This window comes from Cyprinus carpio, chromosome A22 (assembly GCF_018340385.1).
Source record: "Cyprinus carpio isolate SPL01 chromosome A22, ASM1834038v1, whole genome shotgun sequence".
Lineage (NCBI taxonomy): Eukaryota > Metazoa > Chordata > Actinopteri > Cypriniformes > Cyprinidae > Cyprinus > Cyprinus carpio.
In genome coordinates, this window is record NC_056593.1 from 3565470 (window position 1) to 3571704 (window position 6235).

Below are 6235 nucleotides of genomic sequence, written 5' to 3' on the forward strand. Positions count from 1 at the left end.
TTTTTGTCATTCGGGAAATAAGTTGAAGGAAATGCCAAAATTGCCTGAAGTCCAGTGTTGTGATGGTCGGTGGTGCCATGTCCAGCTGCTGGTGTTGGTCCACTGTGTTTTTTTTATCAAGGGCAGGGTCAATTAGCTATCAGGAGATAGCTATGCTTCCATCTGCTGAAAAGCTTTAAAATGAAATTTCGTTTTTTTCATCACGACCTGTGCTCACAAGTGCCAAACCACTGGTAATGGTTTACTGACCATGGTATTACTGTGCTCAAATCTCCTGACCTACCCCATAGAGAATCTGTTAAAGAGAAAGTTGAGATACGAAAAGACGCAACACTCTAAGCTTAAGGCCGCTATCGAAGCATCCTGGGCCTCCATAACACCTCAGCATGCCACAACTGATTGCCTCCATGCCACGCCGCACTGAAGCAGTTTTTCTGCAACAAAGGATTCCCGACCACAGTATTGAGTGCATAACTGACATAATTATTTGAAGGTTGACTTTTTTGTGTTATTTTTCTTTTATTGGTCGATGAAATGTGCTAATTTTTTGAGATAGGAATTTTGGGTTTCCATGAGCTGTATGCCAAAATCATCAGTATTAAAACAATAAAAGACCTGAAATATTTCAGTTGGTGTGCAATGAATCTAAAATAGATGAAGTTTACATTTTTTATCATTTACATTATGGATAATGACTTTTAAATCACAATATGCTAATTTTTTGAGAAGGACCTGTATATATATATATATATATATATTTATATATATATTATTATATATTATATATATATATTTAACTAGTGTTATATATTTCTTACTTTTCAGCTTTTCTCTAGACCTATGTCAGTGGTGATAAATGAGTGTCTGATTTACATATTGGCAAGTTATTAAATATTTGATTCAATTGATACATTAAAATCACTGAATCATTTACAAATGAAACAGTGAACATGAAAGAAATTATTCATTCACTTAGGCCTACACGATTTGTTCACAAACAATAATTAATTCCTCCATGAAACTCCACTTATTATTATATATTTATTATTATTATACTTAATTTTACTTACTATAGACTAATGGCTTGAAGTTGACTGTAGTAATTAATACAGAGACACTAATTTGTGCAAACAGCACTAATGACTTGTTTAAGACTTGAAGCTAAAAGTTAGACTTGGACTTGTCTGTCTTGACTCAAGACTTGAATGCAAAGACTCGAGACTTACTTGCGACTTGCAAAACAATGACTTGGTCTAGTGACTAGTGTTAAGCCATTTGGCAAGGTAGCCCAGGTACACATAGATAGTAAAACGTGGTCCCATACTGTAAAATTGTTTCACACTAACCCTTTTTTTTTTTTTTACAACATTAAACCAAGCATTTTTAGATTGATCTGTATTCTCTTCTACTCTTATGTTTTCAGCTCGTCTGTCTGTTCCTGTCATCAGCAGTAACTCTTCACAATGTTCTTCTTCATGTTCATCATCATCATCATCACCACAGCAGAATTGTTTATTGGTGTGTTCAGTGGTGAATGTTAGTCATGTGACTCTCTCCTGGTACAAAGGAAACAGTTTATTGTCCAGCATCAGTGTGTCTGATCTCTCTCTACCTCTGGAGGTGGAATATCAGGATAAAAACACCTACAGCTGTGTGCTCAACAATTCATTCACTAACCAGACGAAACACCTGGTGGACATCACTCACTCAACTCTGTCAGACATGTGCAGGTATATCAGTGTTGATATGTGTGTTTTATTTGCTGACCTGATCTCTGTCTGTGACACATTCACTTACATTAATGATAACCATTCCAGACTCATTCTCTCTGATAGAGTTGTTCTCTGCTGCTGCTGCTGGATCTCTGTTGATTATGGCTGGATTTGGGATCTTCTGCATCTACAGGAAACACAGAAAAACAGAACAACAAGTTCTGTTACAGACTGACTTCAAGACTGGCAAGTGTTACAGACTGACTTCAAGTATTTTCGTAGTTAACACTCTCTAGTTTCTATTTATGACAAGAACCAAAATAATGAGTAGTTTTGGCTTTTTCTATAGATTTCAATCATATCAGAATACATTTATGTTTGAATATGCAATGACAATGAATGTGTCATTTAACTCGCCTCACTCGCACAAACAAATTCTTACTAAAAGGATTTTTTTTTTTTTTTTTTTTTTTTTTTAATAGATATCAACCTCAAATTTGGAACACATCATGTTTAGATTTGGGTCTTTGCTTTTCTCACAGTTTACATTAAAATGGTTTTTGGGAAATATATATTTTATATAAAATTTGAAAATGTTATTTTACAAATTTTCATGCTATAATGTCATCTTTAAAAATAAACCAGACCAGAAAGTGTGTTCTAAAGCATTCAAGATTTATTACAGTTAAAGTTGTGAATGCTTAAAAAGTAAATAAATAAAAACAAAAAAAATTAAGCATAACTACTGGACACATATAATTATGTACCATAAAAAATATTTAATAAAAAACATTGTCAAATTAAAATATAGTACCATCATTGCAATAAATAAATAAATAAATAAATAAATAAATAATAAAAAACTGTTAAGAAAAGGGTTAAGCTTTCATTTCAGCATAGAAAGCATACAAATGACATTTATTAAACATCCTGCCTGGGTTTGATTGATATGTAAAGAACTATGTTTAAAGAATATTACTATAAATTTAATGACTAACACCTCATACTCTGTTAAGAATTTGTGTGAAAAATTATAGACCTAATGTCAAATTAAATTTGTTAATGTCATTTTAATGCATCTGTTGTTGTTGTTGTTGAAACAGTTCAGACTCACGAAGATGAGATCACTTATGCTGAGCCAACATTCAACAAAAGAAACACACATAAATCAGTAAGACAATTAATTATTGTTTTGAGTGTCTTTGTATAATTTCAGTCTTTCATTCTTCAGGATGAACCTGTATTATTATTTTTTTCTTGTGTTAGGCATTTTTGTTTATTTTTTATTTTTTTACAGAAAGCTGAAGAGGAGGATCATGTGGATTATGCACCAATCACAAAGAGAAGATGATCAAACTTCAGTCGTTTAGCTGTGTGGCCTGCGACAACTTTTGAGTCTGAGTCTTTGGTGAGAATCAGTCATCCTGAGGGGTTTAAAGTCTGAAATGGTCTTGTAAAAAACTTCAAAAGCACTTCCCTTGTAATACAATTCTAAATCAAATGGAGCAAGTTTATATTTTACACTTAAATGTGTGAAAACTCATGAAAATAGCATTTAATGCAGATGCAAAATACTCATCAAAAGGAGTGAAGACTCTGCTATGTTCACATTTATTTACATCTCTACACAAATGTGTTTTGATCTGTGACACACACAGTCACACGCAGCTTGTTCATGAGAATGTGTCTAGTGTGTCTTGTGGTCGATGTCTGTTGATGAGTGCATCTCTGAAGTGTGGAAAGTGCGTCTTTATCAATAGCATGTGGTTAAAGTGCTTTTTCCATTCCTGCTCACATGAAATCATTTCATTTCTGCATTTCACAAAACCTGCTTTAAAGCTATTAATGTCTTAAATCATACAGAGAATTTACTGTGGAATATAAAAATATATATTTGTGTGCATATATATTATGATCTTCTACATTTAGGTTACTTATGTGGTGATCCTGCAGTTATTTCCAGCTCTACAGTAGTACCTTCTAAGAACTAAATTTTTCTAAATAAATAAAGGTCATATCCTGTTTTTCTGTCAATGTCTGAGAGTCATTTTAAGAATAAATGTATGATTTACAGTTTATGATTGATGGTTAATAATCACTGTAGTTTTAATCAGTTTTGAGGTGATGCTAACTAAAAGTAGCAATGTTGCTAATCTTTTATTTTTTCTTTTTTTCAGTAGCATAACAGTGCTGCTATCCAAACATAAAATGTAAACCATTTACTTTTTCATTTCATTTTATTGGGGAAAAAAGACTTAATTTGATAAATAAATAGGCCTATAGTTTGTAAAAATGTGGTTAGTATGGTGTACTGGTTGATATTAGTACCTTTTTAGAACATAGTTGGTTGCTGTTACTAATCAAAAGCCCACATCTCTGTGATATTCTGGTTTGTAGAATGTTTATATGACTTGGGTCTTGTGCTTCCGAGGGACTTTTCATCTGATTCATCATCCAGAAAGTGAAAGCATTAAGTAGCATAATAGCAGCACATGAAAAAACAGTAATTTATGCCTGCGAGCATTGGACTGAAACGGTACAAGAAAGTTTACACACAGATAAGTAGGCTTTCTTCTTTCAGTTCAACTCAGGAAGTCACTTTTTCAAACCTTTACTAAGAAAAAAGTTACATGACATAACATCACTTAACGTCAGATGTAGGCCTAAAATGTTTTGAAACGGTTATGATATAACAAAGCCTCATTTATGGAAATCACATGACTTTGGCAGTTTGAAATGCGGCTCCGAATCACTGATTTGAAAAGATTAGGTTTCCACACTGTGTGCCCTTTTTTAAATTGCATGATTTTTCATTAATAGGTAATTGCAGAGACTGCAAAGCCCTGCAGAGAGTTGTGCGCTTAGCTGAGCGCATCTCAGGGTCTGCTCTCCCCTCTCTGCAGGACATCTACCTCAAACACTGCAAAAGCAGAGCTGTTAAAATCACCAAGGACTCCAACCACCCCAGTAACCATCTTTTCACTTTGCTGCCATCTGAAGCACTTCCGTAGCCTGATGGCAAAAACTGAGAGACTTAGCATTGCCTGTTTATCTAAAATATTTAAGAAAGTTTCTTCCCCCAGGCCATCACACTCCTAAACTCAAAACCAGCCTCTTAACATCTACGTCTCCACTTAATATTCACTTAATCAGTAAGATATTCATCATTCTCTACCTCATATTGATATACTGACAGAGTCATCCTGTTTGCACATTCGCCTCTTGTACATTCCTGTGTATCTTAATATTTAAGATTACAGTATAATACACATATGCACATTTATGTATCTGCAAACAGTGTGCATATTATGTATTACTGTGCCATCTAGTGTCCTAACTAGGAATTCACCATTCAAAGAATCCAGTTATTTATTATGATGGAATTAGTTGTTTAAAAGGGGTCATATGATGCTGCTAAAAAGAACATTATTTTTTGTATTTGTGTAATGAAATGTGTTTATGCGGTTAAAGGTTCAAAAAACACATTATTTTCCACATACTGTACATTATTGTTTCTCCTCTATGCCCTGCCTTCTGAAAGGAGTCGATTTTCACAAAGCTCATCGGTCTGAAAAGCGAGGTGTGTTGTGATTGGCTGAATGCCTCGAGCGTGTGAGGAAATGTTACCCGCCTTAACATATTGTGATGCCTTGTCCGGACGGAGCGACGAGACATAAACATAAAACCCACTATAAACGTGATATAAACATGATTTCTAGTTGTGTTTTTTTTTTTTTTTGGAATGCAAAAACAAAGTAATTTCACTTTCACAGTGAAACACACAGCCTCTGTACGACATGGCAGCAGCGGCAACAACAATACTACACCGAAAATAAAAGGTACGCCTTCTTTCTTTGTGTGAACCTCTGGGCGGTGTTATGCAAATCTTCCCACATACTGATGTAGAGATGTGGGGGCGTGTTAGAACGAGCCGTTTCAGGGGGGTGTGGACGAGGCTTAACTTTTAGAATATCTCTATGGATTTGAGACTTTGCAACTTCACAGATCTTCTTTATGCACCAAGAGCTTGTAACACTCCAAAGAGAAAGGAAAATTTGAAATCTCATCATATGATCCCTTTAATGGTATTTATCTCATGCATATATCTTTCAAGTTATTTTGCTTGTTTCAGAAAAAAATGGTGTGTATAAGCCTGATGCAAAGTTAAAGGTGAAAAAAAGAATATGCTAATGGAATGTGATTCTTAATTGTCTTGTACCACAGATAAACCCTCTTTATATGCACAGATAATTTACAAATATTTGAGTAACTTATTACAAACACTGGAAAATTCATGTTAATTAAACAATACACTGATCATCTTCACTGTATATAAATGTATGTGGAGAGAGGTGTATTGTGGACCGAGTAGTTGAAGTCAAGAGAGTGTAGGCTGTTCAATAACAACAGTTTAAAGAACAAAAACTAGATTATGGCACCTCTCCCGATGACAGCGATTTAATTACATTTAGCGGATTTTCATATGTCTTTGCAGTCTAATGTTTGTTTTGTCAACAGCAGCT